This window comes from Gorilla gorilla, chromosome 10 (genome assembly GCF_029281585.2).
Source record: "Gorilla gorilla gorilla isolate KB3781 chromosome 10, NHGRI_mGorGor1-v2.1_pri, whole genome shotgun sequence".
NCBI lineage: Eukaryota > Metazoa > Chordata > Mammalia > Primates > Hominidae > Gorilla > Gorilla gorilla.
In genome coordinates, this window is record NC_073234.2 from 80,912,951 (window position 1) to 80,923,791 (window position 10,841).

Here is a 10,841-nt window from a genome sequence, read left to right on the forward strand (position 1 = left end):
GGATTTCATTTCTGCCTGTTAGTTTTTACTTCTACTTTCTTTGGAGGCAGAAATTGGACATAAGACAATATGAGGGGTGGTCTCCTCCCTTACAAGTGCGTTGCTATAAAAAGGGGCCGTGGGAACTCGCTACTGCGGTCTCAGAAAGCTAAGGGAAGGCATCTTGGGTCAGAAGATGATTGAGAAAACACATCAAGAAAGGACCTTCTATATAAGGCATGACTCTTTCTTCTTCGCCCCCATCCTAATCCTATCCCTATACCAACATATGCTTTCTCTCGCTCTCTCTCTCTCTGTCTCACACACACACACACACACACACACACACACACACACACACACCACTGCTGCTAACATGTTCTTACATGCCTGAGGTTGCTGGCTTTTGCTCTTCATGCAAACATCTTTAGAAAACAAGGTTAAAGTGTCTAGATCTAGGACTGAACTAACAGGGCTCATGTTTCTGTCTCCATCTTGAGAGCAAGAACATGTACTCCATGTCTTTTTTCTCTCTCTCACAGCACCTATTACTAGATACCATATGCTCTGCACGTACTTGGCACTCCATAAATGCTTGCTGAATGGCTGACTTTCCCCGTCTCCCCCATCCTTTCCTTCCCATCCCAACAGCATGACTTTAAAGATCTGCTGCAGAGCTGTGGGGCGAGGTTTAAGATCCGTTTTGACAAATAGCCCTTATGGGTGTTTAAAGCCAAAAGATCGAATATTTAAAGCAGAAATATGAGCTGTGACTTCATGGGTGTTCTGTGAAGAGATGCATAAAGCTGTACAAATAGATAGCCTTTCAGACAGGACATAACAGACCCAGCTTTGTGCATTTGCAAATATACAGAGGAGAAGAGCCCGAACTTCATTTTCAACCCTACATTTCCTTCTGAAATCAGTTTAAATAGGAGAGTGAAGGTAGTTAAATCTTCTATCATTTTAAAAGGAGATCTTACAAATACTTTTGGCTTTAAAAGCTTACGTCACTGATTCATAATGTAAGAGGTGACATTAAAACTATCTCCACCCTCTCACCACCATCACCACCCCCAGACAGGAAAATGCAGGCAAAAATGAGACTGGATTCCCTGGGAGTGGTGGGAGCAAATTGATTGCTATTTAAAAAAAACAAACAAAAAAAAAAAAACGGGGGTGGTGCTTTTAGACTCCCAGGCATGAGACCTTGGTGCTGGGAAGTGTTAAAGGACTAAAGCAAGGATCTAGAGTCAGCAGATGGTTGAAGGAACACAGCAGGATGCAAGCACATGATGGCTCTGGTGGATGACTTCATGAGGGTGCAGAGCGTAGAACAGAAGAGAGAATTAGTCCCAAGAGAGAAGTCAGCATGCTCTGAGCAGGCCTATTGCTCCATTGGTTGCACTTTCTCTAAAGGATGTCCAGAGTTCCCTGGCTGCTTAGGTTAATACAGCAGAAACAAGAGCACACCCTGCCGCTTCTCTAGCTCCAGCTCTGACCATCCTGTGTTCTCTTAAAACAGCTGACTTGAAGAAAAAGTGAATGTCTTGAGCCCTTGGCTCTTACACCTATTCTATGAGCTAGAAGTGATTTCGGCAAGTGGAATCAGCTTGATACATATCACTTGTGTTTTAAGTACAACTACATTAAATGGAGCTATGTTTGTCCAGTGGCTGAAGAGGTTACCTGGAGCTAAGGGTTTGTAGAATAGTTGCACTCAAATATGTTCAAGTACCTAGCAATAAAAATTAAATTGACCTTAAGAACTCTTGGTTATATTACTAATTTGTACTTGGCTAAGATCAGAAGTGTGTCCTGTTTCCAATTCATCCTTTGTTTCCATTTTGGGTAGACATAAAACAGATCAGTAACTCTGGATTCTATAGAAAACATATTTGTCTAAGGTTATTGAACAGATAACAGAAATTTGGATAAACACACAATGCCTTGGTTTTCTTGATAATGTGTTACGTTTACAGAGAACCTTCTCATTCTCTTCTCATGTGACTCTCAAAAATCTCTAGAATGGGAATTATTATGACTCGATTTTACAGAGGAGGAAATAATAGAAACTCAGAGAATTTTATTCAATTGTTCATTTGTGCCACCCTATTCTTTGGGACCCAATTTTGTTCTGGGCAATAGAAATGTAGAGATGAAAAAAAAATAAGCATGGCCTGTAGAAGTTCACCATCTATTATGTAGAACACATAGGTAAACAAAACATAGGCATGTGATCAGTACTAGGTTAGGCAGATGGACTAGATACAATATGGAAAATGGAAAGAATCACCAAATTTGCCTGGCTGTGAGTGAGTAGTCTTCTCAAAGCTGGAAACCCTAGAGGTAGGATTGTTGTTTTTTTTTTTTTTTGAGATGGAGTCTCAGTCTGTCGCCCAGGCTGGAGTGCGGTGGCACGATCAAGGTAGATCTTAATAAGAAAGAATTTGCTAGAAAGACAAACCATAAGGTGGAGGAGCAGCAAGAGGTAAGGCACAGAAGCACGGAACTGTGTGACAGTTCAAGGAATAACAAGCAGTTCAGCATGGTTGTAAAGTAGAGAAGGAAGGAAAATGAGAGTGTTTGCTTTAGGAATAGGTTTGCCTGTGATGATCAAGGAGGTTCTGGGTTGGTGAAATGAAGTCTTCAGGAACTTGGAGTTGTTCGGTCTTGTTTCAATACACATGGCCTCTATTTCCAAGATCTCTTCATACCTCCAAATGGCTGCTCTAGATTCACTCACCATATCCATATTCAGCACAGCAGGAAGGGGGAAGGGAAAAAAAAGGAAGAAAGACACGCACCAGCTGTCTTTGAAGATTTACAGGAGCTACTGCAAGACACTTCTGCCTACAGCTCCTTGGCCAGAGCTGGTCACATCGTCACACCGCCTGCTGAGGACTTTCAATAGACTCTGTTATGATGATCAATGAGCTCAGTTAAAAATGTGTGGTTATATTAATAAAGAAAAATGAGAGTATGAAATTTGGAGGACAACTACAAGTATCTGCCACTGAGTGGAAAGAGGAAACTGATCATAAAGGATTACAAAGATCATTGAATTAACTATGAATCATTGCTTTGAAGCTCCAACTTTGCCCTCTGGCCAATGGGGAGTCACTGAAGGGTTTTGATGGAAGACTTTGGATGACCACATTTCCATTTATCATTAGGATTGATGACAGACTGTAGAGGGTAAGACTGGAGACAGAGGGACCAGTTAGGAGATTGTTATGTTGATCTTGGTGAAAGATGATGGAGGTCTCAACTAAATAGCAGTAGAGAGATGGGGCAAAGGAAAGAAAAGGCGAAACACCAAGATCGTTACTTTCCATGCTAGGTAAGTAGTAAGGGGCAGAATTTGAACCCCAATCTTTAATGCAAGTCCATGTACCATGAGATTCATCTGTTTTTTAAAAAATGTTTTAATTGACAAATAAAAATTGTATATATTATGGTGTACAGCATGATGTCTTAAAATATGTATACATTGTGTAATATCTAAATCAAGCTAATTAACATATGTGTGACCTCATAAACTTATTTTTTATGGTGAGAACATTTTACTACTACCTTTACATCTACTGTCTTAGCAATTTTCAAGTATACGTTATTATTAACTATTATCACCAAGTTGTACAATAGATCTCTTGAACTTATTCCTCTTGTCTAACTGAAATTGTGTATCCTTTGATGAACATCTCCCCAATTCCAACTGCCCCCATCCAGCCTCTGGTAACCACCATTCTACTCTTTACTTCTATGAGATCAACATTTTTCACATATAAGTGAAATCATGTAGTATTTGTCTTTCTGTTCCCGGCCTATTTCACTTAACATAATGTCCACCAGGTTTACTCATGTTGTGCAAATAACAGGATTTTCTTCTTTTTAAAGGCTGAAGAGTGTCCCATTGTGTATATATTCCACACTTACTTTATCCATTTTTCCACTGAAGGGCACTTAGGTGGATTCCATGCCTTGGCTATTGTGAATAATGCTGCAGTGGACATGGGAGTGCAGATATCTCTTTGACATACTGACTTTATTTTATTTGGATACACACCCAGTAGTGGGGTTGCTGGATCATATGGTAATTCTATTTTTAGTTTTTTGAGGAAACTTCATACTGTTTTTCATAATGGCCATACTAATTAATAGTCTTACCACAAGTGTGCAAGAGTTCTCCTTCTCTACCTCTTGCCAATACTTATTATCATTCGTCTTTTTGATAATAGTCATTCTAACAGTTGTGTGGAGATGAGACTCATGTTTCTTAATCAACATTATAGTAAGCTGGATTTCAAACTACCACAAGCACTTTGCATCTATGTCATGTTGTGGAAATCAGATTTACCATGGTCCAGACCCAGGAATTAAAGAGTCCAAAAGCAAGACAACATTTGTGACACGATAACATTTTGAGATATTTTGTATTTTCTCTGCCTGCATTCAAGCAGATAGAAGACCCTGGGCTCCCTTGTCTTATGGGAGGTCTGAGACATGACTTCCTGGGTTTTATTCCTAAAAGCCTAAGCACATGCCAGAGGAGAGAGTTTGAAGAGAGAAAGATTTTATCCAGGCTAGGAAGACAGTTTTCTTTTTCTTTTTCTTTTTCTCTGCAAGAAAATTTTATTACTTGTAACAAGTAAGGAGAACACAGGAGATAGTTCCCAAAGCAGTGTCTGTCTGAGCAAAGGGCTGGGTCAGGTTTTATAAGCATAGGGTAATGAGGCATGATCTGACTGGATCTTGCAATGAGGTGATGCCAGAAGCATGATCTGACTGGATCCTTCCATGGGGTGATGCCAGAGCTCAAACTGATTGGATCCTGGATCCTGCCATGTGAATCCACCTTTTTTTTTTTTTTTTGAGTTTGAGTTTGAATTTGACAAATTTATTGGTATTTTAGTAAAGATATTCATCTCAGTCGTTTCTCTCTCCCAGCTTGACCTTAGGTTAATATTTCATTTGGGTCAAGAAAAGAATATGTAGGAGAGCTATGTTGCTTTAATAAGAAAATGGACAAAAATGGATAGTTTGCCTCATTAAAGTGAGTTAAATTCATGTATCTTGATATAATGAAATCATATAAGAACTAAGAGTTCTATATATATTTCCATTGTTTTACTTGGGGCCTATTCTAAACTTAAATGCTAGTGAACAAAGTGTTAGGAATATACACAGGCTGCTTCTCTAAAGTTATTACCGATTAAAAGAGCTCAGCAAGTAGTTACCACCAATAAAACAGTCTGAAGCTGCCTCCAAATACAATATTGTAGGAGTTTTCAAGGAAATTTTTATACTGTATGTTTCTTTTGTCTGTGACAATGCTTTTAAAGATGTTACTTTTTTTTTAAAGTTCATATACAATACAAAAATACAAAAACAAACACCCTACAATACACAAATCTAACAAGGTATATGTGGTAAGATTCCAAAAAATGTTTGAAGATGCATTTCCTTTCCTTCTATTTCAGTATCTAAAATGTGCTTTTTGAGAGGCCATTGGTCAATATGTATACATTTAAAATAAACCATATAATTTTACTAGTAAGAAAGCCAGTAGTTAAGTTCAATTCAAATTGGATTTCATATTAAATCCTTAGACAAAGTTACAGAAAGTGTATCTTCTTGTTTTCCATCTTCATACAATGTTAAATTTTTTTTTTGCTGTTTATACCTCTTAAAAAAATAAAAACAGCCAAATACTTAAGCAATATGTACATTTAAATTTTTGGTGGTGGCTTGTGTTTTAAAAAACCGCCTCCTTATGATTTGTGTCAAGTTCTGGTGAAAATGCTTACAGGAACTAGCTAATAAACAAAAAACAAGAGAAGCAAATTGAAAATACTGATTTACTTTTGTAGCAAATGGTTTTTCTTTGAGGACTAATGAAGATAGACAAGACCCATTAAGGTGAAGTGGGCTATTTCAAATATTCAATAGTTTACATTTTTTAAAAATTCTTTTAAGAGCTACGCATCTGTATCCACTGACAGCAATGCAATACCTAATTTATGATGATTTGAAACAAAATAAATGCCTATAAGGAAAAAAAGCTATATTTTAATTTTATCTAAATTTACTTTCAGTCAATAGTTCAGTAGCATTTTCCTCCCAATACAATACTCCTTCTCTGTATAAGGCTGTTCCTGGGAGCCAGACAAGTTTAGGTAATAAGGGAGTTAAGAGAGTAAGTGCTTGCAGTTTTAAACAAACAATAACTTTTTGTTTCCCTCTTAATGTGCTAATAGTTGTGTCTAAAAAAAATGCAATTCTTAAAAAGATACAATTTCTGATTTATTTATTATCTGTAACCTTTGGAAACTAATCACATGAAACTACAAAATTAGAAAATGTCTTGAAATCTGTAGACAAAACATAAATTACCTCTAATTTCAAACTCTCATTTATTAGTGTACCACTCAATCTTTTAAAAAAATGAAAAAGAAAAAAAAAAGCGGCTCCAAAGATAGTCTTATACCATTCTTTAAAAAGAGAAACTGTTCCTTTTAACTTTACACCCATCCCACACCCCAATTTCAAAACATCATTTAATTGTCTTGGTCATGGACATTTCCAAGATGAGATTTTATATTTTGCCCCCATACTTTCTGGTTATCAGAAAACCCATGCTTTCCTTTGTTGAAGGAGTTCGGTCCTGCTGATGTTGGTGTATCCATCTTCATCTTCATTAAGAGCTGCTGCTACTGAAAATTTTTGGAGCCAAGAGTTGGAACAGTTTCTTTAGGCTTACTTGATCCAAGTTTGATGGATATGGCTGACGCTTTCTTTGTCGTCTACCTATCGCAAATCCAAAGTTGGAGATCTTTGTAGGCTTTGTTGGGAGGTCTGCAGCTTCTTCACTGATCGCTTCTCAGAGCTGCGACTGGAACTTTCCCCTCCATTACTGGAAGAAACAGTTTTAGCTTTCACAGGTTTTTCTGCTTCTTCCTCAGGTCCTCCGGTAGCTCCAGCTCGCTGCGACTTTTCAGGCTTCTTCTCTCCCTGCTTCTCGGCCACCATTTTCCCCACCACGGCCTCCCTGGTATCCACTTCTTAATTCAGTCCAATAATAAAAAAAAGAAAGAAAGAAAGAAAAAAACCTACAAAAAAAATTTCAAAATGAGGATCTTATATTCCACTAAATGATATTTACTAAAAGTTTAAAATACAGACATTTTCAATTTATAGAAAGACACAGAGTTTAACTCCCAAGTACCTTTATTAAACAACATCAATAGAAAAGAAGGTGTTTATTACTTGGTGTTCAACAGAAAATACATTTATTACATGTTTAAAATTTCACATAGATGAAATATTTCTATAGCTTTCTCCTTTGTTTTTATAAACTTCTTATAAAACATATCTTTCTTTCAAAATAAACATGATAACTTTATGTATTTATATGTTTCAGAAAAATATATAAAATGTGGGAAATAAGTGGCATTTAATATATGTTATTACATGGATATATGAGTAAAACAAAATGGTACTCTACTATTTTATATAAAAATAATGCATTTTGCTTTTTTTGAAAAATAAAGGATTATAGTCTTGGAAATCTTTTTCCATAAGTAAATAGAGAAATACACCATTTATTTTAGACATCCATGATGATTGAATTCATAGATATACAGTAGTTGCCTTTCTGCAGTTTTAGTTACCCACGGTCAACCACAGTCTGAAAATATTAAATGGACAATTTCAGGAAAAAAAAAAAAATCAGTCCACTAGCCTCCCTCTATGCACTTAGGTTTTGCCTGTGGTTGCATACCTGGTTCATCTGGGCCATACTCAGGTCATGTGACCTTTAACCTGGCCAGGCTCATCTCTTCAGCAGCCGCACAGCATAGTGAGCTAACCAACTGCGGTCAGCGTTTAATTGAGGATGAAGCTTGATCTTATAGAGGTGCTCTGCTTTTAGAACATCTCTAAGGCGCCTTTTCCTGGCTCCCTTTCAGGAACACGCATGCTCGCAGAAGCCATTACAATCCCATCGTGCAGCAGCCTGTGCTATTGACCAGCCTAGAAGTCATTTTTCGACTCAAGGGGAGAAGGGTGGGTTTCTGCTCTTTCCTTGCACCATCTGAAGGACACGGCAGAAGATAAGGGAAAATGGCCATGAGATGCTCCAGCGGAGCTGGGTCCAAGGCCTGGCGCTCACCAAACATTGCACTACTCTCAGCATGGTACAGGAAGACAACTGATGGGACAATGCAAGCTGGGACAATCTCCAACCCAAAGGGTATCTCAGAAAACAGCACTAGGTGAGACCACAGCACAACCCCAGTCAACCTTTAAATCAGAAAAGGAGCTGGAGGATGCAATTCATAGATGTATAGAAAGTTTTAAAAAGTAAAAACTGAAATACAGAAAACAAAGTTTGCAATGTGTAAGAAATAAAGGACTGAAATTTGTACCTACAACTCAGCCCAGTAGTGGAATCCTGTTTGACAACAAGGTTTTCTTTGCCTCAGGGAAGCATAGGGAAGCTATGGGGGAAGCAAGAGGAGCTCTAGAATGTGTTTTGTGACTGTCCCCTTTCCTTAATTTTGGTTCTGTGCAGAAACAAACACAGACTAAGTCTATGTATAGCCATATCCGCTATTCACTTGTAAATGTTCCAAATAATTCAGGTAGCCTCTCAGAAGACACTCCAGCATCACTTAGCTGGATATTTCAGGGCAACTCATGTCATGTTTGGAAATATCCAAATAATATTCTAGTTGTCGTCTAGTTTTTTCCTTCACTAAAAAAATGCTCAGCTGGACGTGGTGGCTCACGCCTACAATCCCAGCACTTTGAGAAGCCGAGGTGGGAGGATTGTTTGAGCCCATAAGTTTGAGACCAGCCTGGGCAATATAGTGAGACTTCATCTCTACAAAAAATTTAATAATTATCTCAGCATGGTGGTGCTTGCCTGTAGTCCCAGCTACTTGGGAGGCTGAGGCGGGAACATGGCTTGAGCCCAGGAAGTCAAGGCTGCAGTGAGCTGTAAAGGTGCCACTGCACTCCAGCCTGGGCAACAGAGTGAGGTCCTGTCTCAAAAAAAAAAAAAAGAGAGAGAGAGAGAAAAGAAAAGAAGTGCTCAAATTAGAATCTCTGTATATACAGTATTTATCTAAACATTCTCATATATGTAAAATTCCAGGGATATTGACATCATACAGAACAAGCATAATTTGCAAAACCAGCATGCTTCTTCTATTTAAAGCAATATCCCCTGGGTGTGACCTGAGCTTGTAAAACAAGTTCATTATATTTCCTTTCTGGAGACAACATGTCAAACCTTAAATATGGCTACTAATCAGAAGTTTAATTAAAAAACTTCAGCCGTGCGATGAAGGAAGTTATATTCACCAGGGTTGAGAATAAATGGTAATGTTTTCAAAATCTGAGAAAAACCTATATTACTTGCCTTACTCATCTACTTTGCTTACTACAAGCCCCTTTTATCTTATTTTCATATTATTTAATTTTCTCCCTGCCTGAAAGTAGCTTTAGTCTGTCTGAAAAAATATTATAATCCAAAAAATGGCAAGGAGAATTCAACAACAACAAAAATAATCAAAGCCATTCATGGTTCATGTGCCCAGACGAAGCTGTATTTATGGAACAGTCTTTTTTTCTAGAAGTCCAATGTGTAAATTAAGTTGCACCAAGGCAAGTCAAATTATTCCCTGGCCGTTTGTAGTATGCAATGTTTTATGTGACTTTTTACCCTCTTATTCAATAAAACAATACATACTTGTATAGCAGCCAGACGAAGCAGTGAGTCACAGTCATCTAAGAGATGCCAAGTACTGTACCTCCTTGAGGAAACACACTCACCATGTGTAATGAGGACTCTCTGGATTTCCTGAAGTGATTCAACATAAATTGAATTCAACATTGAACTGAATAACCATAGATGTTGACAATCACAAGATCGGATGTACTAGAGTACCACTTGTCTTTGTGTAACTCCCACTCATTTATTACCAGTTAAGAGATGCACCCCTATTAGTTGGAGTGGAACACTGTCACTCAAGCAAAGAGATTACAGAATGTAGCCAGTTCCTTGTGGATATAAAATAATCAAGACTTTTTGATGAAATGGTTGTCAGCTTTGGTTTTATGCTAGAGACCTCCCATTGATCTCTTCTCTCAAATTATTCAGCTTTTAGCTCAAGAGGGATGCTAAGCCAGGCTGGCCACCCAGGTATTTGATAATATAAGTCCTGGTGTCTATATGAAAAGGAGCTTATAAAAATCCACAGCATGCTAGATGTCATACCTACAGAAATTATTTCTTTTAAACTCGGGCAGAATAGGATAGATTTGATATGGAGCCATTAGGGAGCCAATGTGGGCTTTTGAGTGAGGAAGTAAAGATTTGATTGAAAAATCACGTCCACTCCTAAATTGTATAAACACTAATGCTTAGGGAAATTCAACTTCTTTGTCCTTTGGAGACAGTAACCAGAAACAGAGATTTGGGGGATACAGGAGTAAAATGATAAGAACAGGAGTGGGTGTCAGGGAGAAAGATACAGTTGCCAGAGCTGTAGTGGACACGACCACTGGAGGGCAAAAAGGGCTTTACATACAGCTTGAACCAAGTTCTTTGAAGAATAAGGCCATTTGGACTTAGGCAAAAGGCCAATAATCACCAGAGGACTTGGATTTATTATCCAAAACATCTAGGTCCTTTAATCACAAAGTGTTTGGAAGGTTGAAATTTCAACCTAAATTACAAAAGCATCACAGCAAGGTTCCACCTGAACTAAAAGTTGGGGAATCAACTAAATCCCAAAGAAGAAAGGCTAGAATGTGCCTCTTGAGTGGCAGGCCACTTCCAAACTGCCCATTTG

At 38.0% G+C, this 10,841-nt stretch overlaps 1 pseudogene; it reads right to left on the minus strand.

Moving 5' to 3' along the window:
- Window positions 1-6,264: 6,264 nt before the first annotated feature.
- LOC101148252 (PEST proteolytic signal-containing nuclear protein-like) lies at window positions 6,265-7,011 on the minus strand (annotated as a pseudogene).
- Between the last annotated feature and the right edge of the window lie 3,830 nt (window positions 7,012-10,841).